The sequence below is a fragment of the Glycine soja genome, chromosome 18 (genome assembly GCF_004193775.1).
Source record: "Glycine soja cultivar W05 chromosome 18, ASM419377v2, whole genome shotgun sequence".
NCBI lineage: Eukaryota > Viridiplantae > Streptophyta > Magnoliopsida > Fabales > Fabaceae > Glycine > Glycine soja.
In genome coordinates, this window is record NC_041019.1 from 46,053,984 (window position 1) to 46,081,825 (window position 27,842).

A 27,842-nucleotide genomic window follows, 5' to 3' on the forward strand; every position below is an offset into this window, starting at 1 on the left:
CGCTCAATAGAGGGTAATTTCTAATAGAACTAAAAGGAAATGATATATTAATAAAATCTTTACTAGACATAGAGTGATTTCATTATACCCATGCATCAAAGCAAACATCTAGAATTAGAACTTCATGCATTTTATCTATTGAATCTTTGCAAATACATTTGGGAGATAGATAGGTAAAATAGGCTTGTCATCGTGAGACATCAGGGGCAAGTAATCTAATAGATGTGGGTAGGATAAATTCACCTGATTGATAAAGAAAAATAAAAAATAACAAATAAGGCATGTTAGATCCTAACATTCTCATCTCATTGAAGTCTCTATTATTTCTTTTGTCTATTAATATTTATTATTTTATATTCTGTTCTTTTAAATTCATATTTTTTTACCTCATTTTATCTTTTCCTCTTATAAATTGAAAATTATCCAACACAAATACAAAACAAAGTCCCTATGGAAATCGACACTCGGACTTCCGAGTCTTTACTACTTGGACATTTGGTACACTTGCTAAATGGTTAGTAATTGTCGTTGTCATAGCTACCACCATCACCACCATTCCACCACCACTGCCACTGCCCCCGCAGCTTGCCTTTGTCATCACCACCACCATCACACCATCACTATTATACTTACCAAAACTTGAAGCTGAGACACATCAAGGTGGACATGGCCAAAGTGGGCTCCTGGACTTTGCACGTCGACTTTAAGAGTGATCTTTGTTAAAAGGACAAGAGAGGAGACCTGCAAAACAAATGACATTGACGCTCAAGTAAGTATATGAGTTAGGAGAGTAAACATGTATATGCGTATATGAGCATGTATGCATAAGAGTAAACTCAAGTAAGTGCTATAAGAGATGATGTAAGTGCACAAGCGTGTTTGCTCGTGTGCTTGAGTGTGTTGAGGGTTCAAAGGAACATGGTATTTATAAGAGTGGAATGGAGCTGCGAGTCCTTGTTTGTATTATAGCCTTTGCAGATAATTAACTATCTGCCAAGAGATAAAGAGGTTGCAATATATTCAAATAATAAGAAGTTAGAGATAACTTGTCAGTTAGGAAGCCCAACTACTAAGGGCTAGGTGTTTGTGCTCCTATTCCAAGGTTGACATGAAGGGTGAACACATGGCTTGGAATGCCACGTGTATTTTGTGGACCCTGGACAGTTCAACTACCCCCATTCCACCAATTCCACCAATGCCACCATTGTCACCATTGTCGTTGCCTCCATCATTGTTGTTGCCACCACCACCACTATTTCATCCTACCACCATTGTCGTTGTCACCACCACCATTCCACCATTGTTATCACCACTACCATTGCTAGTGCCAACGCTGCTACCACCACCACACTACTGGCGCCATCACCACTATTTCACCGCTACTACCGCCACCATTTTGTCGCCTCCATGATCGTTGTTGTTGTCATTGTCATTATTCCACCTCACCACCCATAATTTTAAAAACCTAATTGGTGATTGACCCAGTCAAGGCATTAAGTCATTGGGTTAACGATCGAACTAGTGGGTCACTAATTAATTCTCATGACTCAGTCTTTGTTTAAAAAAATAAAATTTTATTTCCAACCTTAATTTCCCACATGCCCTGCGTGTTTCTTCCCTTGGGCATGACCCAACTTAGGTCAGTGAGTCATTGGTTTATCCACAAGCTCAGTTGGATCATACTGGGTTGCACAAGGTTCAATGCGTGGTCGACCTGATAGGTAACTACACCTAGTTAGACCTCTGGGTCTCAGTCAAACCATTTTGACCGCCCTGATCGATCCGAGTTTAAAACACAATCGTCACCATTCCATTGCTAATACCATCACCATCGTCGCTATCATTATTTCACCTTCACTATTGTCCTCATCACTACTGACACCACTACTATCGCTACCACCGTCACTCTCACCCCACTAACTCTTTCATCACCATTATTTTATAATAGAGCGAGATAAGATAAAATAATTGACTCATTTTATTTAGGCTTAAATGCAATTTCAGTCCCTCTATTTTACTCAATCCATAATTTTGATCATTCTATTTTAAAATTTAGACATTTGGTCATCCTATTTTAAAAAATCTATAATTTTGGTCTCTCTATTTCAAAATACAAACATTTGGTCCCGATATTTTATAAAATTCATAATTTTGGTCCTCGTATTTTAGAAAATCTATAATTATGATTTAATATTTAATTTTGCTTGTTTTATTTCTTACTTTCTAATTAATTAAATCATTTATTGATGATAAGTTAAATGAATATGTTAGGTTTTGGAGTTCAATTGGATCAAATGTAATTATAAGTTTGTAATAATTGAGAAAAAAATTAATATTTTGACCAATTGTAAATTTTCTAAGATAGAAGGACTAACTGTTTTTATTTTAAAATGAAAGGATTAAAATCGCATATATTTTAAAATAGAAGGATCAAATGTCTTAATTTTAAAATGAAAGGACTAAAATCACATATTTTTTAAAATAGGAAAACCAAATATATTGATGTTAAAATAAAAGAACTAAAATTAGAGATTCAACAAAATAAGGGGATCATTTAAGATTTTTATTTATCTTCAAATGTAACATCTTTTTAAAAATTAAACTAAAATTTAAAACTAAAACTGATTTTGATATTTAAAAATTTCAAAACTAAAAATAAAAAATCTCCAAAACTAAATTAAAAAAGTACTACCACGACGTTGCAGCAGCCAAATTTTCAAAACGTGGAATTTCACCAACGGGGTACGAATGGGCAATAAGTCACTGTAATTGGACAAATAGAGAACGACTTAAGAATCCGGATCCCCTGCGGTTGGAAAAATAAATGCGGGTGCAGTCAAATCTTAAAACATCCATTATTTTTAAGATTTCTTTATCAATATTTTACTTTAAAAATATACTTATCTTTTATCCATTTGTAGGAGTTATATGTCAAATGTTCAAACTTTTAAGGCAGGTATATAAACTACATGCTACCATGGAATTAAACATACCTAATCGAAGGGCATATATATATATATATATATATATATATATATATATATATATATATAGCTTGATGCTGAAATCTCATAGAAACAAAAATTTTGAGGGGTTCATTCCTTTAAAACTATGGATTGGACAAGTGGCAACTGAACTCTTCTGTGTTATCAAGCTCTGCACGATTTTGGACTAAAAGCTGAAAACAATAAAAGTTATGAGAACATAACCAAAATCAACAGACATATACCTCGCCATAGGTAGAAAATCTTATTCCCCTTTTGCGGTGCACACAAATCAATTAGCATGTTCTCTGCTGAGTAGTGACTCGTCCAAACCATAGTCCTAAAGAAATATCCCACCCCAAAGTTTAGATCTGTTGCAGACACAGCACAAATGAAGCACACTTGTCGCACGGTAGTGCTTTATGCAGGTTTGTTTGTACTGCACATTAGTAGTTTGTACTGCACCCAAAGAAACGTGTGTACTTCTGAAATAATGTAATCTGTACTAATGTACTGTTCCTTGAAACCTATTATCAAATTTATTAAACAGACATCCAAACATGTTGATAAATTGTGTAGGTGTTTGGATTTTGGATGACAAAATTTATTATAAGGTAATGTGATTTTTGTTTGGATAATAGATATTAGAAAATTGATTTTTTAAGATAATATTGTTTGGCATGGATACTTTAAATCAAAATTGATTTTGAGTATGTAATTACTAAGATGAGTTTTTGTTATTTGTACATGTTTTATGTATTTTTATTTATTATTATATTGATATGTTGCTTATTAATTTAAAATAAATAGATAGGTTTATAAGAATTTTTTTTATAATAAAAATAATAATTAAAATATTAACTTGTGAAATAAAATGCATCTCCTAAATAAAAACTTGCAATCTAAATTTTTTTTTAAAAAAAATTGAGATAGTATGGAGCTTGCAAAGGGTTGTCTACTACCAAGCCCCCCCCCCCCCCCCCTTTTGAGTTTTGATTCTTAAATTAGAAGCTCTTCGCAAGACTTCTCAAGTCCTTCGTAGTTGGTTGTTCGTACTCTTTCTGTTACATTTGTGAGTGTTTTTTTTACACCCTCTATCTTGACAAACATATAAATAAAAAAAACAAATTAAAATGTGAAATTTAATTAAATCAATTTTATTCAAATCACGTAAACAAATTCACTTGGATAAAATGGTCATATTCGTTTCACTATTACCAAATAAACTTATTAAAAATATATATAGCTCAAAACAAGGTCGTCCAAATTTACAAAAAAAACTCAAGTTAAGTAGTGTAATAAAATAAAGTAAAATAACATGTTCAGAACATCATGCAATTGAAATAAAAACTCATGTTCCAATGTCACATCCTACCAGAGTATTGTGTTTTAACATCCTCTAGCACGAGGTTCTTTAAAGTCATCCACCCAACCATCTGCTCCCATGAATGCATAGTTCGAGATCATCACAGGATCCAAACACAAACAACACAAGGGAAGTGAGTTATCACATCTCTAAATAAAATACGAATAAACAAAGACATAAGCAAAATACATTATAGAAATATTTATCACATAGCTCAACTTAATACAATTCACGTTACTTCACCACTTTATCATTTAAATTTATTTTTCCATCACCAATCACATTACACATGAATTACACACTCCACTCAAGACGTAACAACGCTCACCAATTGCATAATAAACAATTCACAGGTGTTATGCGACAATTATACTAAGAATCAGTCTATATGCAATGTGGTACCATGTCGGTGAAAAACAACACTAGAGCGCTTAGGAGTACATAATAAGACACGCCATACAATCGGTATGTCAGGTCACTCTCACTAAGTAAAATCATAAGGTAACTAGTCAAGGTTACTTTATTTTGCGAGAATGCTCCAACCATATAGGATCAACATAGGTTTAAATAAGCACTCAAACTGAGTGTATTTATCCCCCAAGGTCTAGACTCCAAAGAATCTATTAGGGCCTTATCTTCCTGATTCAGGTCTAACTCTTAAAATAACTTTTGCACATAGACACTACTCATGAATTATACAATACCCATGACCTCACACTTGTTTTGAAACACGTTTAACATATTGCACTATAATTTAACACCTTGGGTTCCTAACTTAGAACCCTACACTTTCTTTCTAACACCTCGCACATAAATACTTTTTTTAAGGTAAACACCCACGAGATGGTGAAGCTCATCAATAACCCTCAGACTGTCATCGATAACCGCAACAAGGCCCCATGATGATCGAAGCCTAGGTTGAGTCCACTAGCGAGTTGCACTATCTCCCTGTCTATAAGGAAACTTACAAGGTTCTCTTTCCAACTCTTTCTTCTTCTTTTTAATTAGTTTCAAATAATACTACCTAGTGCTCTCAAATTCAAGTCCATCCATAGTGGTCTTGGTGCATTTTAGTTGCATGTTGGGTTATTTAAAAATCACATTAAAATACTACTATTTGACGTGATTTTAGTAGGTAAATGTTTACATATTTGGTTCTAAACTGTGAAATTGATGATTTTGGATTTATTTTGAGTTGAAGCACACTCTTCTCTGTCAAGAACTAGTGTTCACTTTGCAAATCCATCAAGGGGACTCTTTGGAAGAACCCATGTGTTGAACAACTAAAGAGAGGTCAACTAAACAATATTGTCCCAAAGCATGACTGATTAGCAAAGGACATCTTCCTTTATAAATCCAAATATTCTCTTTTAACCGAATGCAATAGGGAAGCTTGATTAGTGCATGAGTGCAATGTATGACTTTGAAATTCTATATTAAATGCCTTAGTGCACTTTGATATATTAATTAATATGTTTGTGATAAGTTTTTATTTTTGATATGATTAACTCTGCTCTTAAGTTTTCAAATGACTATGATTGGCATAAATTAAGAACATGGAGGAGGCAGTGTTGCTGAATTTTGTTTTTACTTCTATTTTTTACTTTTCCATTTTGATCTTCTTTGATTTGTACACTCAATATGAATGAATAGTCAATGTCAAGATAGATAACAGAAGTAAGTGCTCTTGAGATAAGCAATAAATTTGCAGGTGCCCTTAAATTTGACTTGAAATTTCTTTTTGTAATTTTGGTTTCCAAATCACATTCAACCTTTACATGACTATTTGTATGTATCCAAATGCAAATGTACTTTTTTTTTCTCTTCTTTTCAACTGTAGACTGACATTTAGTTCACATGAATTGCAAGTTGCAATGTTCGTTGTTTTAGCAATGGTATTGCGTCGGAAGCCTAATGCTTTTATATTTGTATTGCCCACATTGAGGGAGAGTACAAAGTAGCTTCCAGTCACTACTAAAAAAATTACTTTTTATGATGTTGCTTTTACATCGGTTGTTCAAAAACCGACTTAGAAAGAACACGGTGACATTTTTGAAAATAAATGTAACATGTTTACGTTGGTTTTGCAAAAACCGTCTTAGAAAACTGTCATTCTAAGATGGTTTTTGATAACCGTCTTAGAAGACTATCATTCCAAAACGGTTTTGTTACAAAACCGTCTTAGAATATTTTGCATTATTTTTAATAATTGGTCCCTCCACTCTCTCGACTTTCCCTCTTCCACTCTCCCTCTAGGGTTCTCAAGCCACCACCTCAGTGCCGCTCTAGGCTTTGCCTCTGCTCTCGGCTGTAATGCACTATCCTTTCCTTTATGTTTTGGTTTGGTTCCACGTCATTGACCTCATTGTTGTTGCCGCCAAAGTTGCCCTCTCTCGGAACAAGGGCGCTGATTGGGCCTCTACTTCTGGCTTCGTTCGGGCTTGCTACATCCACGCCATCGCTACCAAGGTTCTTGCCATTTCAATTTTATTTTATTTTCGCTCTTTTCTTTTTTCCGTTTTCCTTATTTCCATTATTCTCCCTACCTCACATATTAGAAAAAGCTTGAACTAGCGAAACTCAAAGTTATTGACTGTGGAAAACCGGTTGATGAAGCCGCCTGGGACATTGTAACCTCTCACATCCCTAAATTGCTGACTAAGCCTTAAGCCTCAATCCTCAAGCCATGGATCACGAGCACTCCAACTTTTGAATACATACTCAGGTACTGTTTGAGATATGATGGCACTTTGATATTTTCAATTGAAATGATTGTGTTGTAGTGTTAACCCAAAGCTTATGTTACCATTTTGCCCATAACATTGTCACAGTAAAATGGGAATGGGCTAGGACTCACTGGTTTCTCACATCTGGATGTTAGACATTGCTTCTATACTTCCAATCATGCATCACAATATCATTAATTTTGAAAGTCCTTGAGCCTTGCACATAGCATCTATTTACACCTACTTCTCTGACCATTATTGTATCTTATTCACTAATCATTTTTAAGGTTATATATATTAATGAGAAATAAGCAATGCTTCATTACAAATTCATGGTAGCATATTTAGGCCAGATCAAATTTTGATTTTTGAAGAGTTTCCTATGTGTCACATCTTTATTGTATCAAGTATTTAGGCTTTATAGGTGTGGTCGTGTGGATGCCTTTTCACTTTACTGATTTGAAGAAACAACATTTAATCATTCAAATTGTGGTTTTCTGCTTTGAGGTTTACATATTTGTATTGCTAATTGATCATATAAATATTTGTATCTCCTTTTCCGTGCCTACTTATTATTGGTACTTATTTGATCGAAGTTAATACTTGAATTGAGTTAAGGCTATTTCCAATTTATATAGAGGTGCTAGTGCGATGTAAAGATATAATGTCTTCACATCTAATGTTCCAAATTGGTCATTGTATTGACACATTATAATATAATGAATAGAGATGGAATGTACTCTGGTGACATTTTAGCTTCCGTCATGCAGGAAATGCAGTTGTGTTTGGATGCTTGTGCAAAGCTTGTGCAAATTATGAGGTCATGTTTAAAAGAAGTTGTTTTGGATTCCCGGGAATAGAATGGCAATTCTAAATTAACATTGATCGTGTTATGTGCTGTTAATTTTTTTTCTTATATTAAGATAATTTTGTGTTGAAGGTAGGTGTTTTGCATGCCCTGAAAATTTTGTGCTCATGATCTTGTCAAAGATAAAGTTGATTATTCTTATAGCAACTGCTATATACATGTCACATAGTTTGGCAAGTCAATTCAATATTATGAATTAGGAAATTGATAACTTAAACCACCAATTTGAGTAAGATGAATTGGGTGGGCCCTCGTTTTAATGATTTGACACATTTGTTCACAATTTTAATTACTTCATATATTGATCTTGAATATAAACTAGGGCAATGGCATTTGCTGTCTTTTGTAGACTAGTGGAACATTGTATGGTGCCTTAATTGGCCCCAAGGAACAGTGGGTTCAACCCAAAGGGACCAGAGGTAGAAGGAGGAGGGCCAGGGGTTTGTTATTAAAAATCTCTTGTAGTGTTCTCAATTAATTAAGACTGATATATCCACACGAAAGGAAATTGAAAAGAAAAAAATGAGTTATTTTGCATGTAAAAGGATTACCAAAAGGCCAAAATCTCTTATAGTGTTCTCAATTAAATAATGTTTTGTTGATAGCAGTCCAGTCCACAACTCTTAACCCAAGAGGATTACCAAAAGGCCTATCGCTCTTAACAAGAGCTCAAAGATACTAACAAATCAACAAATTCAGAAGGAAACACAGATTCTGCAGATAAAACATATAGCTAGCATCAAGAAGTCTTGCTAGCCATGGCTGAGGAGTTTCAAGGTGCTATTTGTGGTGAAAGTTGGTGGAATATTATTAATCCAACAAGAAGTGTGTTTCCTCTTATGCCATCAACTTGTTCTGTGGCAGCAGCTGATGCAGGAAACTACAACACTTGGCAAAGGTATCTTGTTTTCGTGGATTTGAAGGGAACAAGGTCTTGTGCTGAGGAGACTAATATTAGCTTGGTTTCTTCTGATACTTCTCTTAGTTTTCTTGATGCCGGGAAGCCACACCAGAGTGGAACTAGTAGCATCTTCATCGATTTCACCTTACAAATGATGGGTTTTGGCATGTCATCTTCAACTTCACCGAATTGGAGTCAATCTTTATTGTAAGTTTTCATAAAAGGATAATTCTATATCTATATCAAAACAAATATATGGTGTTGTTATTTGTACGGTTCAAAGCTTCCTTCCACCAAGGAAGAAAAAGTTGATTTTTCTTTAGCTTTTTCTCATTATATTGTTTCTTTTGAAAAAGGAACTTCATAATCTTATCAAGTATATCCTTATCTTTTGTGAATTTCTTTCTTTGTAGAGGGAGCAGTTTTGATTTTGTGCTTCAAGAAGAAGCGGGCATAGGTGGTGGTGGTTCTTCCAATGATTCACAAATCCAAAAGGATTGGAGTCCAAAGAATTTCTCATCAGGTGGTGGCAGCCAGCAAGTTTCCACCGTTGATGCTTTCAAGCCAATGAACCAAGAATTTTCCTTGGATCAGCAGAGTCTAAATTCTGTTGTTACAAGCCAATGAACCAAGAACTTCTAGTTTTTGTTTTGCCATTGCACACCAAATTTAAAGGCTTAATTTGCTACATAAATTACATGCATAAGAGAATGGCTAATGCATTAAATAAGATAGTAGTTATTTTTTTACCAAACATAGTTAAGAATAAAATATTTTTAGACGTAATTATTTAATCTCATTTTTACTTAGTTAGTCAAATCCAAATATTGAATTTCAAGATAGCTAATGCACCAAAATTACACAATTAAAAATAGTGGAATGATTAAATTCCTGAAATAAAACGTAGAGACCAAATTCAAGAAATAACAAAATAGAGAATCAAAAGTTGAATTAAGCTAAATTTTAATTATTGAAGATTGTTGATTTATTTATAAAATAATTAATTTGTTAATATTGAGAATTGATTGATTGATTTGTTATGTGCAGGAATTTGTCATAATTGGGGAAATGAATAGTGCATAAAAATCTTGAAGAACGGTAAGGAAGTCATTCCAAAAGAAGGATGTAAGTTTGATTCTGGCAGTCCATGATTATTGCTTTCTATTAAAGTTATGAAAAGAAGAAAAAAAAGAATAATTAAAAATCAACATGTCTTGGCTATTGTCATCAATTAAACTAAATATGGTGGTAAAGAAAAAGTAAAACTTGATCCATCTTGTATGGATCGGTAGTCTTGATCTTGAATGATGTTAAATCTAGTATAGGTAAAAGGTAAAATGTAGTAGTGTGAAAAATATTATGAAATTATGTTGGACTTATTGTTTTAACCATTTTGCTATTAATTTTAATATTTGTCACTAGTTTTTATATTTTTACAATAAACTTATATTAATTATTTATACTCTATACTAATTATCTATATTTATGCTATTGACAATTACTAATTATTTATATTTTTCTCTTACTGTTTATTATTCCATGACTAAATTATTTACATTTCCATCACTATCTATTTATTTTTTTTCAGTTAACTATCATTAACCATTTCCTATTCTTAATATTTTATTTTTTGGTTTCTAACTATTTCCAACTATTTATACTCTCACCACTAACTTTCATTATTAATTAATTACATTTTGTCCATGTTTCATTGTCACTAATTTAATTTTTAAAAACTATTTACTACTAACTACCTAATATTCATTTTGTCCATGTATTACATTTATAATGATATTTTATTATGAGTGCCCCTTGCTTGATATTTTTAGACATATTTCATGTTATATCAAATGTTAATGTTTTGTGCATGTTTTGTTGAATATATGCACCGGATCATATTCTTATAGCAATTAGTTGTCCTTTGAAATGGATTTTGCTTGTTGATGTCTTTTGGGTATACAACATTTCATATGCATGCTAAGGTTCAATTGCTTTCGCCAGTACTCCCCGTTCGTCAAGTAAGATTCATCAGGTTCTGTAAGCAGCATGCAGAAGGTGTATGGGTTGAGTTGATGTTTCCATTGAGATAAGTCATGCTGCTGCTAATGCACAACCATTCATGATTTGTAGGAGGCTTCCTTCGGGCTGTATTGTGCAGGATATGCCAAATGGTTACTCAAAGGTAAGTGTTGATCTAAGTTCTTTTTAAGACTTCTTTATTTTCTTTTTAATTAATCTTTGTGTGACACTGTTTATTGCTTTTTGTAGTTTTTAGATTTTTTTTATTTTTTTAAATTGAGGGTATCTTCTTGATTTTGATTAGAAATGGGGTGCGTTTTGTTATAGCTAGTACTATAGTTTTGCTAGAAGTTGCACTTGACTTCTAAGTGAACTTTGTTTTGATTGTTGCAATAAATAGAATAAGGTTGAACTTTGCATGAGAAATCAATCTTTCTATTTGAGGAGATGCTTGCTTAGTTAAATTGTTTTATAATCTTCCAACTTTAGAGAAAGGGTCGCTTGTTGTCTGTATTTAATTTGTCCAGTGCTACTCCTAGAGAATAGTGAATCAAGGCCTATATAGTTTAGCAATAGTTTTAAACTTCATTTCTGTTTAGCATCTTTTAATTTAGAATTTAAAAGTGGATGAAAATTTTAAATATGGGATTCTTTAGTCCTCGTTGTATAAATAATACACTTGATGCTTCTGTTCTTATCTTTTTATATAAAATCTAGCATTTTTTTATTGCATACGAGACCATAATGACCTATATCCTGTCATTTGCTTCTATAATATAATGCTGACATGTGTTGTGCTAATTTGTGCCCTTTAATATTAATATAGGTTAGGTAGGGATGATGACATGGTGGCTGTATTATCTCCATCACACAAAGTGGGTCCACAACATATTATGAAGTGGTTGTTGGGTTTGGACATGTTGGTAGGTGAGGACTAGTGCCTTGATCAATTAGCTCTTTGCAGCTTCATTGGCCCTTTGGGTAATGGTATAAAACTTACCATAAATAATATGTTGTAATTGGATACTGGGGGATTGTGCTTTGTTAGCTCGCAAGGGGGACAACCTTCACATTGTGACTCTTGGTGATGACATGAAAGTGATGACAAGGAAAAATATGGATGACCCTAGTGAGCCTCCTGGATTGTGCTCAATGCTGCAACGTCTGTTTTGATGTCAATGTCATGGCAAAGGCTGTTCGACTTTCTACATGATGAACGACTGAGAAGCGAGTGGGACATATTGTCCAATGGTGGACCAATGCAGGAGATGGTACATATTGCCAAAGGTACTTGTTTTTCGAAGCTCTCTTAAGAAACTAACAAAAATAAGGGATTATTTCTTTAAAACAAGTTGAGCCAAACACATATTTAGTCATTATCTTATTCTTCTCTTAAAGACAAGTCAATCACTTCATGACAGACTTGTTTTTCTTTTATAATTATTGATTTATATATATTTTATCTTCACTTTTTTGTTGTTAGCCTATGTTTATAAAAAAGTTAAGTATATAAGTTGATTTTAGCTTATATGAAAAGTTTAGTTCAATTTAACTTATTATTTCTTCTCCAATAAGTATATATAGAGAATTTTATTCAAACAAGACCTTAATAGAAAGTGTTTTTCATATACATGTGTTGCAGTGTGTATTTCTTCATGACCTATTATTTTATGATTAATCAGGGCTAGGAGATGTTGCATTTATACATAATGCTGCATGTGCTTTGAACCACTATAGGTGAAATTTGTAATTTATTTCTAATCAGGTCCTTGCCGGTGTAAGATGTTCAATTTTTTAATGATAATATTTTTATTATTTTAATTTTTTTATAAAAAAAATACATTCTAAGATGGTTCTTAAAAAAAACCGTCTTAGAATGGTACCCTTCTAATACTGTCTTAAAATCCTCAAACTTTTTAGATTTTTTTTTTCTTTTTTAAAAAATACATTCTAAGACGATTTTTTAAAAAACCATCTTAGAAAATCTGCTTTGTAAGACGATTTTTCAGAGAATCGTCTTAGAATCCTCACTAATTTTTAATTTTTTTAAAAACAAATTATTCTAAGACGGTTCTTTTAAAAACTGTCTTAGAAAGTATATCTAAGATGATTTTTAGCTAAATACCATCTTAAAAGAATACTCTTTTCTTTTAAGAAGGTCTTACATAAACACCGTCTTAGAAATATATCATTTTCTAAGACGATTTTTTATGGAACCGTAGTCGAAAGTCTTCGACTTTGAACGTCTTTGGCTTCAAAGACAGTTCTTAACCATCTTTGAATATACATTACAACTGTCGTAGAAGGGATATTTTCCAGTAGCGAGTGATTGTATGGATGATAGTTGTTGGATTTCCCTTGCAGTTACTTTTTGGTCCACTTTTTCTTTATACAAATATGTTCAAGAGAAATTTGGTTTGCCGGAAAGCACACCAGATCGTCAAGTATTTAAAATTAAAACAGATCAATCCGAGTATCGAACACAGGGAACTAATGTTAGACAGGGTTAAGTTCAAAAATAAGGCATTGTTGAAAGAAACATAAATGATTGATGGTTGCAAACAAAATTTAAACTAAAATCTAGGCTAAAAACAATAAAAATGCAAGTAAAATTGACAACAGTAGGTAGAGATTTTGAGTCTTTCTAATAGACCAACTGATGCATATAAAGATGTTTCTCTAATCAAACATGCTTTTGTGTTCTATGTTGTAGCCTAAATTACTAAACCTTGATCCCTAGTTAGACTGAATCAATCCAAACTTCGTCCTCAGATTCCTCTTGTTGGACTAGGCTCAATTTAGATAGCCCTCCTAGGTTTAGACTAACTTAAATTGAGCTTCATCCTCAGATCCCTCTTATTGGACTAGGCTCGGATTAAATAGCTTACGAAAGTTTAAACTAATTTAGCCTAAGCTTTGTCCTCAGATCCCTCTTGTTGGACTAGACTTAGATCAAACAATATTATTGTAACAACATATTTAAAACCAAAACTTAATTCGCAAATCCCTCTTGTAAGACTAAGTTTCAATCCTGCTTCAATCAAATTCAAAGGCAACAGTACATTTCCCAATGCTAAAGTCACCTAACTATGCATACAAATGGATGATCAGACCAAGAGCATACATAAATTAAGCATTGAAAGAAGCATCGAACACAGAAAACATAATCAATTAGATATTAAGTATTTACATCAGTTGTTCATTAGAAATCCCTAACTAGGGTGTTTAGCCAGCCATTACAGAAGAAACCCTAACAAATATGAGATTACAAAACCTAAGTATCTCTGCAAAAACTGCTCCTCTTGCTGCCTCCAGAGCTCTTTTCTCGAAATAAGCACTATGGTGTGCTCTGGAATCTCTGCAAAAATGTTTCTCAAAAGTTGTTGCCCTAATTCTGCACAAAACAGACTTTAAATAGGCTCTGAATTCGCGACGCTGCGCTTAGTGTCACCCTCGCGCTTTGAGCGACTAAGTGGATTTGAGCTTAGCGCTAGTCGTGTGCTGAGCCTGGTTGAAGACAACGGTTGTGCTTAGCACACTGATCTTGCGCTTAGCGCGCGACCCTGATATTGATGTTCTACCAGATTCTTCTATTGCGCTAAGCGCGCTAAAGCTCTGCTTAGCGGTGGATGTGCGCTTAGCCCACTGATGAGCTAAGCTCAACTGTCACTTTTGGCACTTCATGAATTAGCCTCTTTTTCACCTGAAATTACACATATTTCATCATTAAATCCAATGGAAATATTCTAGAGACAACTTTAACCATAAAACAAGATTTATTTACAAAATCACTACAAAATAACCATAAATTTGGGGAACTATACAAGTTTGGGAAAAAAATTTCTATACAAAAGTTAGTCATATAAGACGACTAACAAACTCCCCCAAATTTACAGTTTTGCTTGTCCTCAAGCAAAGAAATAACAGTTCACTTGTCCTCAAGTGACAAGCTACAGTGATCACTCAAAAATGGTGTTTGCTTCACAGAGAAATTCAACCATATGAACTGAATATCATGGACTGCTTCAATCAATTGATTTTCACAAACATATAGCTTGTCAAAGATAGGAAGATACACATTAGAGTCACAACTGAAATAAGCTAGTAAGGATGGCAGAAATCAAGGAAGGATCATCAACCACAACCTCACAACCATTGTTTCACTCAAGCTCAAGTGTTTCAGCTCATTCCATCATAAACAACTAACACAAGTCCCAACCTTTGCATTTCATCTCATATCATACAACAATGAACACACAAAATAAATCCGAAGGACTTTCTAGGCTTGTAATGGGGTTAGGCTGCCAACAAAATCATGGTTTTTCTGGGATTCAAAAGCTTAGGTTCTAGGAGAGCATTCATCCAAAGATAAACCTTCACTTTTTCATTCATTCACACCTCATACTTGCCTTTTATTTAGGCACTCAGCTTCATTTCATTATTTTGCAGCATACACACTTATTAATTTCATATGTATTTACAATTTTTTTTAACACTATATACAGAGACATTATGTGTATATACAGAAATAGTGTGTGTATGCTATTTACATTGACCATTTCAATTCTTACCCAGTGCCTCCCCCAAATTTGGAACAAATTTACCTTGATAATTACTCCCCCAAATTTGGGACAAATTTGCTTTGAACCACACTTCCTGTAGATGATGCTCTCCTACAACCTAAGTCAAGGTAGCAGGAGATAACACTGAATAGGCTCGGGGTTCAATCAATCAATAATTCATTCAGCTCAAACTGGGTACAAGGGATAATTCATTCAAGCACATGGTCAACTTTTTGGCTAAGTGGCTATCACAATCAAACATGGCCTTCATCATCCTCAATTCCATGCATTCAGTCCATACTTCAGAGATTCATGCAAAAATCAGTACTAGATGATAGTCATTTCTCTCAAAATTTAAGGATCACACTCTCACTAGGATACGATTAATGCATTCCTTCACAATCAATCTGACAAACTGACTAACATTTTCAGTCATACTTCCAATCACATGCTCATTCTCTTCTAATGGCTACAAGCTTGATCAAAACAATTATCTAATCATTCCAATCCACTCAATTCATACAATTGCTCATTCAAATCATTCTCAAACACTCATTTCATGCAAAACAATCCACTGCATATCATTTTCAATCAATTCACTGTTCAAACACGCTTTTGGTACAAGCAAACAACTCAAAGTTCTGAAATTTAAATAACTAAAATTTAAAAGAACTGAAATATAAAAACTGAAATTAAAATGACTGAGCATAAATCATAAAATAACTAAAAATAAACTAAAATGTTCAAGATGCACAAATTTAAATGTCCTGCTCTTGTGGTTGATCTTCATTAAGATCCAGTGCTGGAGCTGCTGATGAATCCTGGATAGGCTGCTCTGGCTCCATGACTGGTGTGGCATCATCAGGAATAAGTGCAGGGGCTAGAGATGGCTCTGGTATGATCTCTAGAGAGGCCTCCTCCTCCTAAGCCATAGGTACACCTGCATCAAAATCAAAGGGCTCAGGAGGAGTGAGCTCATCCTCACCCTCTGCTGTTACTGGTAATGGCTTTTCTGGAACAGGCTCCTGGGCTACAGAGGCCCCACCCCCTCCAGAAGAAGAAGGCTAGTCTCCTGGCTAGGCCACCTGTGCATCGAACTCATCCATGCTCATAATGGATGGAAAGCCCAAGTCCTGAAGGCTCTGCATGATAATGGACTGCCCCCTGTAGATGCTCTAGAGCATGGAGTGCAACATCTGTGGTGTAAATATAAAGTCTGAAGGTCCTACAGATAGAGGAACTGGAAGTGGTATCTGTATAGATGAAGAAGGAATAGCTGGAGTAGGTGCTGGAGCTGAGGAAGGGGGAACCTCAGAAGGTGGGGGAGCCTCAGACCTCTTCCCATTGGCCTTGCACGACCCTCTAAAGGTAACTGAGAGGTCATCTAGGTTCAAGCAGTTTTTCTTTACATAAGCCACATTAATAGCTGGATCGAGGCTCTCCAATGTCAATGAATCAGAAATGACTCCCCTGGCCTGGCACAAAACAATGATTAAGGCTGGAAACCCAAGCCTAGAAGAGTCATGTTGGGCGATCATAGAAATTTGAGCTGAAATAATATAGCCTAGGTTCATATCCATCTTCTGAATGATTCCATAAATCAACCTGGCCCTGTCTAATGTGATATTCGAGGTGTGAGAGGTAGGGACCAGGTTAGAGAAAGATAGAATGCTCCATGTCTGAGCAAGCATGATCAGATTCTTCCGTAAGATCTTTAATGGCAGTCCATCAGCGTTTAACTCGAATCCCCTTCTAGGGATGCATAATCGAGCTGCCATTTCCTGTGGTTCTGGCTTCGAACGACAAAACCTGGAGTATACTGGAAAGTTCTCCCCCTCCTCAAGTATTACTAGGGTCTTTAGGAATGAGTTCAAGGTGTCTGCATCGAATTTCACCAAACGACCTCTCACCCTCACCTGCTTAGGTTTATCCTCGGGGTCATAGAGGTTCCCATAAAACTCCTTTACGATGGCCACATCAATACTACCATCCGCAAAGTTTTTCAACTCCTTGTGCCAATTTCTATGCTCGAGTTCTTCAGTAAATTCATCAAACTCAATGTAATGGAGAATGACATTCCTTTCAGGAAAAATCTTCCTAGGTACCACAATGTCGGTATACCTCTCCCAAGCCTCTTGGGATGTGAACCTAGATCTATCAAATATGGCTTGGGCAGATGTAGAAGGTGTTTTCCTTTTCTTGGATGCCGTTTGCAAAATATAAGACAAAACAAAAGAGATTAACACATGTTATTTTCACAAAAATAGAAAAATAAAACTGAAATTTTGACTGGGCGCTTAGCACAGCAGGCTGAGCTTAGCGCGCCTTATGAAATTTTACTCAATCGCTAAGCACAACAAGCTGGTGCTTAGCTCGAAGACACATAAAACATTTTTTTCTACAAAATAGGCTTAGCGCACAGCTAAGCTTAGCCTAAGTCTATAATTTTCAAAACCGAAGAGGGTTGGAGCTTAACGCAGCATGGCGCGCTTAGCTCAGCCTCAACAGAATAACACTCAGGCTTAGCACACAGGGCACGCTTAGCCTGACTACAAAAACTTAAAAGACGGTGAGGGAGTTGAGCTTAGCACAACAAGACACTTAGCTCAACACACAACAAGGGCTTAGCGCACAGACACGCTTAGCCTTATTCAAATGAAAACTTACAGAAGCAAAGTGGCGCTTAGCCTGACAGGTCAAGCTTAGCGCTGAACAAAAATTCTCAAAACCTAAATGTCTGAACACTTGTCCCGCTTAGCACACAGACACGCTTAGCAGGCTCATCACTTACGTTCATCAACAGGGATGAACGCGCTTAGCGCGACATGGTCCGCTTAGCGCGTTCATCTGGAAATCCAAAATTTTGACAATTGCGATGAATAGGCTAAGTGCACAGGCGCGCTTAGCGCGTTCATCGCGATTTCTAGACAGAACCACAGGGGTCTTCACCCCTTTCATCTACATTGCCCCTAATGGGTGTCTAAGTTACCTAAAATCCTACATTGACTAACACTAAAACTAATAACCTTAACCTAACAGCATACAACTAAGAAAACAAGAAGTCATATATCCTAAGGTTTGAGGAATGGAAAATAAAAATAGAAATGGACTAACTTACTTGGATTGTTCTTGAGATGAAGCAATGAAGATGCAGAGAAACAGTACACAAGAAGAAGAAAATACGCAAGTGCTCAAGGTTTGGAAGGTGCAGAGGTTTGGGTGCAAAGGTAACACCCAAAGTGCCTCTGCCTTTGATTTTTAAAAATTGAAATTCGTATGGCACACTTAGCGCATCACTGCATTTAGCGTGCCAACGTGATGTTTGAGTTTAAAACCTAAGCGCTTAGCCTAGCCTCACGCTAAGCCCAACTTGAAGTTGTAAAGTCCCGTAAGCATCTGAGGCTTAGCACGGCAGGTTGCGCTTAGCGCTTTCTGCAATATGAGCTTAGCTTGAGATGTGAGGCTTAACGTACCATCAAGCTTCAACTTACAGAGAGTAGTTCAGGCTTAGCGCAACAGGCGCGCTAAGCACACTTCCAAGAATTCAAAACTCGTAAGAGATTGGCGCTTAGCGCCTCCTGGCCCGCTAAGCCCATCTTAAAAACTCAAGTTACATAATGGATCTGGGGCTTAGCGCAGGATAGTGCACTTAACGTTGCTACAATAAAATTTTTCCAGAGAAGAAGTGGCGCTTAGCGCATCATCCATGCTAAGCCCACTGATTAAAGTTCAATTACCGTAAAGATGTGAGGCTTAACGCAGTGATGTGCGCTTAGCTGAACTATTCAGCCAACCAATCAGAGGTCTCTGCGCTTAGCGTGAGCAAGCTCGGCTTAGTGTGTGAAGACTGAGCCCTTAGCGCAAGGTCTGCGCTTAGCGGATAGACAATTGCAAAAAAAAAATTTTAGTCTTTTTCTGTCTATGTCTTCACACAAGCTCAAAACTCCTTGTTCATTACTAAACAAGCAGAAATTAATCACAATCACAAGCAAGATATCCTAACTACATGCAAGAGATAAGAATGAAAAATAGAAAAGGGAAAGAAAAGCTGGGTTACCTCCCAGTAAGCGCTCTTTTAACGTCACTAGCTTGATGCATCGTCCTATTATCTAGGATCCAAGAGAGTTCCTACTTCAAGGACGTTCTACTCAGGTCTGTTTTCCTCCATCACATGCACTTTAAGACAAGAATTTTGGCTAGGTGGATCTTTGTCCTCTTGGAACAAATCAAAGCTGATCTTCTGATCTTCTATGCCCATCTGCAGTATCTTCTTTCCCATGTCCACCATGCAGCTTGCAGTAGACATGAATGGGCGGCTAAGAATGAGAGGAATGTTAGCATCCTCTTCTATGTCTATGACAACGAAATCAACTGGAAATATAAGGTGTTTAACCTTCACCAAAACATCTTCAATCACTCCATATGGCTTGTGATGGAGCGATCAGCTAACTGGAGGGTCATGCGTGTAGGCATTATCTCAAGCTCTCCAAGTCGCCGACACATGGAGAAAGACATTAAATTGATACTAGCTCCCAAGTCTATGAGAGTGTTGCCTACAACAACCTCACCAATAGAACATGGTATCGGGACAACTCCAAGATCTTTGTGCTTGGGTGGAAGAATACGTTGAATCCCAGCACTACAATTACCTTCCACAACAATTCTGTCACTATGAATGTACCGGTTCTCCTTAGTCAGCATATCTTTCAAAAATTTGGCATAGAGGGCATTTGCTGAAGTGTTTCTCCAAAAGCAAAGTAATTTCCAGTTTCTTGAAGATATCAAGAAATATGGCCAAGTGTCTCTCTTTGTCTTTCTGGGAAGGTGCCAATGGATAGGGTACCTCCCTGCCTTCAATAGGAGTAGTTTCCTTCTTCTTTTCTGTGTTGGCCTCACTCTTGCCTTTCTTCATCTCAATCTCAATAACTTTCTCTTTTTGTTTTTCATTTTTTGACTTTTTTTCTTTTTCTTTTTCTTCTTTTTTTATTGGTGTCTCTTCTTCCTTCTCACCTTCAGCTTCCTCATTAACTTCTTCAAGTTCAACAAAATCATCCATTGGTTCAAGTGTCGGCTCAGCTGCCAATTGTTGTTTATGTTCCTCCACCTTTTTCTCAGTTTTTCCTTCATCCATATGGGTTGCCATTCTGCTCCTTGTCATGACAACTTTACATTCCTCCTTTGGATTTTTCTCAGTGTTAGCACTAAAGCTGTTTGATGAACTATTCGCCAACTATTTTGCGAGCTGTCCCACTTGGACCTCCAGATTCTTTATGGTAGACTCTGTGCTCTTCGGGTTAGACATAAAAACCTACATAAATTGAGCTAGAGTCTCTTCCAACTTCGTTGTATGATCGTAGAGACTTGGCATCTGTTGTTGTGGTCTTGTAGATGAACCACCCTGGTCTCTGTTAAATTGGTTACCAGGGTGATTTTTGCCACTGTCTCTACTGTTGATACTGCTGATTGTTCTGAAATCCTGGAAATCCACTTGTATTGAAATTGTCTCTGGGCTCATTCCCCATATAATTGACTTCATGTGCAATTTGCTCTTCATTAGGGATACAACTTCCAGATTCATGAGCTCCACCACAAATTGTACATCCTGCAACCTGCAAAATAGAAGAATGTGAAGTTTGTGCAGAATGAAGCTGAGTTGGCAACTTACTGAGTGTTTCTGTTAGTGTCTCGAGTTGCTTGGATAGTAACTTGTTTTGTGCCAACAGAGCGTCCTGTGAGGTTAGCTCCAATAAGCTCTTTTTAGTGGGAATATGGGCTCTATCTCTCTGAATAGCAATGTCACTTGCAGCCATATTTTCAATGAGATCCATGGCTTCTTCAGGGGTCTTCAACTTGATTTTCCCCCTTACAGAAGCGTTCAACAACTACTTGGACTGCGGTCTTAACCCATCTATAAAAATGTTGAGTTGTATCGGTTTTGAGAATCCATGAGTGGGAGTCTTTCTCAATAAACCACGGAATCTTTCTAAGGCCTCACTTAGAGATTCATTTGGAAATTGGTGAAAAAAAGAGATGGTAGCTTTGCCTTCCGCAGTCTTAGACTCAGGAAAATATTTCTTTAGAAATTTCTCAACAACTTCATCCCATGTCTTAAGATTGTTGCCTTTGAATGAATGAAGCCACCTCTTAGCTTCTCCAGATAGTGAGAATGAAAACAAGCTCAATCGGATTGCATCTTCAGGCACACCAGCTAGCCTAATAGTATTGCATATTTCAATGTAAGTGGCTAGGTGTGCATATGGGTCTTCATTTGGTAAACCATGAAACAGATTATTCTGAATTAGCTTAATCAATGACGGTGGATATATAATTGTCTGAGCTTGAACTTCTGGCTGTGCAATACTGTTGAAAAATTGTGGCACAATAGAACTTGAATAATCCTCCAGGGTTACTCTTCTTGGCTCTTCAGCCATGATTGGGTCTTCAACAGGTTCTATATGAGAATGCTCTACAATAGGAAAACTAGAAGATGCCTCAGAATATTGAGGTTCTTCTTCTGGATTTGCTGCTGCTTCTAAATCCTGCAAAAAAAATTTTGATTCTCTCTTGATTACGCCTTCTACAAGTGGCGTTAATCTCCAAATCAATGGGGATCAAATCACCTGCAGTAGATCTTCTTTGTATATAAGAAAATAGAACTGCAATTATCCAGTTCAAAAGAACAATGAATGTATTATACCAAAATGTTAGTCAAAAGATTCAATGAATCAAAGAAAACAAAATAAAGCAATGCCGCAAAACTGAACTAAACTTTGCTAACAAATTTAGTTCCCCAGCAACGGCACCATAAATACTTTTGTTGGATTTCCCCTACAGTTACTTTTTGGTCCACTTTTTCTTTATACAAATATGTTCAAGGGAAATCCGGTTTGCTAGAAAGCGCATCGGATCATCAAGTATTTAAAATTAAAACAGATGAATCTGAGTATCGAACACAGCGAACTAATGTTAGACAGGGTTAAGTTCAAAAATAAGGCATTGTTGAAAGAAACATAAATGATTAATGGTTGCAAACAAAATTTAAACTAAAATCTAGGCTAAAAACAATAAAAATGCAAGTAAAATTGACAACAGTAGGTAGAGATTTTGAGTCTTTCTAATAGACCAGCTGATGCATATAAAGATGTTTCTCTAATCAAACATGCTTTTGTGTTCTATGTTGTAGCCTAAATTACTAAACCTTGATCCCTAGTTAGACTGAATCAATCCAAACTTCGTCCTCAGATTCCTCTTGTTGGACTAGGCTCAATTTAGATAGCCCTCCTAGGTTTAGACTAACTTAAATTGAGCTTCATCCTCAGATCCCTCTTGTTGGACTAGGCTCGGCTTAAATAGCTTACGAAAGTTTAAACTAATTTAGCCTAAGCTTTGTCCTCAGATCCCTCTTGTTGGACTAGACTTAGACCAAACAACATTATTGTAACAACATATTTAAAACCAAAACTTAATCTGTAGATCCCTCTTGTAAGACTAAGTTTCAATCCTGCTTCAATCAAATTCTAAGGCAACATTACATTTCCCAATGCTAAAGTCACCTAACTATGCATACAAATGGATGATCAAACCAAGAGCATATAGAAATTAAGAATTGAAAGAAGCATCGAACACTGAAAACATAATCAATTAGATATTAAGTATTTACATCAATTGTTCATTAGAAATCCTTAACTAGGGTTTTTAGCCAGCCATTACAGAAGAAACCCTAACAAATATGAGAGTACAAAACCTAAGTATCTCTACAAAAGCAGCTCCTCTTGCTGCCTCCAAAGCTCTTTTCCCGAAATAAGCACTGTGGTGTGCTCTGGAATCTCTGCAAAAATGTGTCTCAAAAGTTGTTGCCCTAATTCTGCACAAAACAGGCTTTAAATAGGCTCTGAATTCACGACGCTGCGCTTAGCGCGAGTAAGTGGATTTGAGCTTAGCGCTAGTTGTTCGCTGAGCCTGGTTGAAGACAATTGTTACGCTTAGTGCGCGACCCTGATATTGATGCTCTGCCAGATTCTTCTGTTGCGCTAAGCGTGCTGAAGCTGCACTTAGCGATGGATGCCCGCTTAGCCCATTGATGAGCTAAGCTCAACTGTCACTTTTGACACTTTATGACTTAGCCTTTTTTTTCACCTGAAATTGCACATATTTCATCATTAAATCCAATGGAAATATTTTAGAAACGGCTTTAACCATAAAACAAGATTTATTTACAAAATCACTACAAAATAACCATAAATTGGGGAAACTATACAAGTTTTGGAAAATGTTTTCTATACAAAAGTTATTCGTTTAAGACGACTAGCAATAGCTCTGGTGAGGGTAAAAGCCAAAATAACTAAGAGATCTTATAAGAAATCCCAAAAAATAAGTTAATTTATTCATGGACTATGAACTGTTATTGTGTTTGTGGCTTCTTCTTATGGAATGGTTATCTTTTATGATTGATTATGTGATTGAAATGAAATCCTGGTTAAACTCCATGCATATACCTATCTATAATCTATTCATATTATGGTTGCCGATGGGTTTGGCTTATTGGTCAACCTCTTGCTCTTGATAATTGCATGGCTTGAGATTGAATGTACAAGTCTCTTATTGATAAGTATTATTTAATCCGATTATGTGATTACAAAATATTGCACGAGATTAAAAATGTCAGCATAATATATATATATATATATAGCTAGTGAATAATTCATGACCTGTATGAATTTAACATATTAGGTAAAGTGTATACCAGTTGTTTGATGAATTGTATGAATGATCAAAATTTTGGTTTTTTTAATAAGTTTGTGTCTGCTGCCTTGCACTTAAAATTGGTCTTAACATCATAAAATTAACATGCTAAGTAGTGTGACTTGTGTTTGAAAGGTTATCACATTATTGCTTGGGTTATTGGTGACTTGTGTTTCAAACCTTGAATCCATGGAAATTTATTCTCATGTAAATCTTGTTCCAAGTTAGTTTATATGTTGTATGTGATACCCTAGTTGATGGTTGTATGAAATCCTAACTTATTGGTGATGGAATCTAAAGTTTTGAGTTAACGAATTGGGGTTTAAACTTTGATTTTCCTAACAGAGTTACAATTTTTTCCCTGCACTTTAAATTGCCCTTAAAGTAATGAAATTAAGGTGCTAAGAGGTATGGTTAGTGTTACAAAGGTTATCAGATGATTCCTTAGTCTATTGGTGATTAAATAATGTATAAAAAGCCATGTTGGAGACCTTGAAAGGTTAAAATTTGCTGCATAATTTACTCTGCTGCCACATTGCATCTTTTTAGTGAAAAAAAAAACATTTCTTAAAGTGCGTTTAAGGATGTAAATAAGTGCTAGGTGGTTAGTACATGAAATCCCTAATGTTTGGTGAGCGAATGAAGATAAAATGACTTCTTACAAATCTTGTTGTAGCATCATGATTGAATTTTTTTTTCTTCTCTGTTTGTTTTTCAAATACAAAAAATCAAGTTTTTACTTACTTTGTGATAGGATATATATATATATATGTGTGTGTGTGTGTGTGTGTGTGTGTGTGTGTGTGTGTGTGTGTGAGAGAGAGAGAGAGAGAGAGAGAGAAAGTTAAAAATGAGTAATATTTATATCTTACAATTTGATAACTATCATTTAATTTGTGTTTAGATTAATATTAAGAGATTGTAAGTAATGTGATATTGTAATGAAAAAAATATTTTTAAATATTTTAATTTAAAATTAATATATTTTTGATAAATTAATTTTGGTTGGTTCATTGTAAAAACAAAAAAAATATTATAAAAATTTGCAAAAAATAACATCGGTTAGTCTAAAACTGATGTAAAAAGTGTCATTATAACATTGATTTTGACAAAATAGATGTTGTAAAGGCACTTTCTATATCGGTTTTGGTCAAAATCGATGTCATAAACACATTCAACATCGGTTTGTAACAATATTTTCTACATTGGTCTTTTCAGAACCGATGTAAAAAGTATTTTGGAATACATAATTCAACATCGATTTTGATCAAAATCGATATTTTTTTGCAATTTTGGCTTTTTTATATTTCTTACTATACGATATCAGTTTTCATAAAAATTGATGTTGTGTAATGTATGTTAACATCAATTTTTTAAAAACCAATGTTAACATTGATACTATTAATGTCGGTGTTTTCAACATTGGTTGTTAAAAGTTGAAAGCAACTGATGTTAAAAACCTATTTTTTAGTAGTGTCGTTGTTGTCATTATTGCATAAATGTTTCTACATCGGTTATCAACCGTCATCGTAGTAGACGTTGTAAAAAAAATGTGTATATGATGGCGGTTTTTAACGATTGTCTTAGAATGTGCAAACATTCTAAGATAGTTGTCTCCACGACCGTCTTAGTATGTAACATATTCTAAGACGGTCGCGTGAATAAGACTGATGTAAAATGTGTTACATTCTAAGATGGTCGTGGAGACAACCGTCTTAGAATGTATTATTTTTTAAGAAAATATTTTTTGTACTTGGGTAAGCTTTGCAAAAAATCTCCTGAACAATATATGAAGGAAATGGTAAACCTTATAATTAAACAAAGATACTACTAATATTGCTTAAATTAAGACATATTGTTTATATTGCTTAAATTAAGACATTTTGTCATAAGAGAAAACCATACACTAAGACTAAAATGTTGTAGCAGTCGAGTCTTCCAAAACATGTAAATGAAATCTTACTTGGATTCCTTCAGCTAAAACGTCAAGGCCATACATATTTGCTGCCCTTGAACCTGCAATAGCTCCAATGTCTTTTCTCCCCTTTAAGAGCACTGCTTGTTCACAATATCCCAATTAATCATTATTAGGAAATGCTGCTACTCTACAACCTAATCAAAGCTTGCTTCAAGTGGAGTTAAAGAAATTTATATTTTTCATATACCTTAGCAGTTGCAGCAGTATCATCTACACTAATCTTGGCAATACCTAAATCAGTAAGCATCTTCTTATGACAAAATGTCTTGATTTAAGCAATATAAACAAGAATAATATATATATATATATATATATATATATATATATATATATATATAAAATAGCTAACCTGAGTATATGCTCCTGGAAGGCCCTGGATCAAGTAATTCACTAGTTATGAGAGACAATGATGTTATGTGAATCTTTTTTTTAAAGAAACTATCATGCATCATACCTTGTAAGCAACGTGAAATTTATTTCTTGAGTGGGCACAAGCTAGGATCAATCAACTGAATATATGTTGCTGTGACAAAATTCATATACTATCGAAAAGTTAGGATTATATAATCCTTGCCATCATTCTAAGTCAACATTTTTATCAGATACGCAAGATTGTTATAAGTATAAACTCAATAATCACATAGCAATAAAAAAATAAAAAATTATCCAAATACCAAAAACCATGGAAATGTTAAATCCATCTGAACTAAGACCACACCACCAACATATATGAGGATCCAATGTGGTGAGAACCACACCACCAACATATATAAGGATCATCATTTGGAAAGAAGCCATAAGATATCCTGTTGCAAATGCAATCACAGCAAATGCAACAATTATTAGTTGCATTAACTGCTCTGTTATCTTTTGCCCTTGCCAATCCATCTAATGAAGCAAAAACATAAGGAAAAATACTCATTAATACTTATTTTTTTAATTATTTATTAGTATATGTTCTCTCTTTTTTAAATCAGGAGTACTTTTAGTATAAATGATTAATGATCCTGAAGCATTTTTTAATCAAGTATAAGTAGTCACCATTTATTAGCATTTTTTATTTTGAAGTACCTTCCAATTGTAATGATCCTGAAGCTTGTGCAAAGTTTTGGTGCAGCATATTCTGACATCATCGCTGCAATCATCAAACCACTAATTGATGGAAGTAGTGGTTAAACAACATAATGATGTTAGAACAATCTATTTTTTCAATATTGAGTTTCACAATTAATATATTTATAGCTTGCAGCAGGTATCTAACCTTAAGCTCAGCTTGAGTGGCAATCACATGATTTTGAACAATTAGCAAGAGAGTACCTCTGGTTCCCTTGGAAAGAACATCTACACCTCCTCCACTTGTTTAAGCTAGATGTATCAGAAGTTTCATCTGCAAAGAATAATGGCAAGCATAAGAACAGACCAGGATTTTTGGCTTATTTGGATTTTATTTATCACTGACATGAAACATGTAAAACATGGAACAGGAAAACTCAAAAAACCTCAATATTAGAACATAAAACTGAAATTAAATATGAATTATCTCATATTGCAGGAATAAAGTGGCCATGCAATGCCCAATGTATCAAATTCAACTATTTCCTTCCTTTTTACTATTTAACCAGGAAGCACCTAAATATCAGTATTCAAGAATGGTACTAATGACAAGAATTAGAGAGTCAAATAAAAAAAATTGGTA

At 35.0% G+C, this 27,842-nt stretch overlaps 2 long non-coding RNA genes across 5 annotated transcripts; one reads left to right on the plus strand and one right to left on the minus strand.

Moving 5' to 3' along the window:
• Nucleotides 1–221: 221 nt before the first annotated feature.
• LOC114394934 lies at nt 222–3,370 on the minus strand. The gene is made up of 2 exons (XR_003662882.1): nt 3,230–3,370; nt 222–741 (listed from the first exon to the last, which is right to left on the minus strand). It is a non-coding gene; the product is annotated as an uncharacterized LOC114394934 (long non-coding RNA).
• Nucleotides 3,371–6,576: 3,206 nt separating this feature from the next.
• Nucleotides 6,577–27,774, plus strand: LOC114395980. 4 transcript variants are annotated; one of them, XR_003663173.1, is made up of 11 exons: nt 6,577–6,819; nt 6,909–7,075; nt 7,847–7,896; nt 8,553–8,842; nt 8,930–9,052; nt 9,259–9,368; nt 9,893–9,970; nt 10,847–11,027; nt 11,691–11,791; nt 11,913–12,151; nt 27,399–27,770. It is a non-coding gene; the product is annotated as an uncharacterized LOC114395980 (long non-coding RNA). The 4 variants fall into 4 exon arrangements; XR_003663172.1 differs by having other exon boundaries at nt 9,259–9,970; nt 27,389–27,774; XR_003663171.1 differs by having other exon boundaries at nt 9,259–9,970; nt 27,399–27,774.
• The last annotated feature ends 68 nt before the right edge of the window (nt 27,775–27,842 follow it).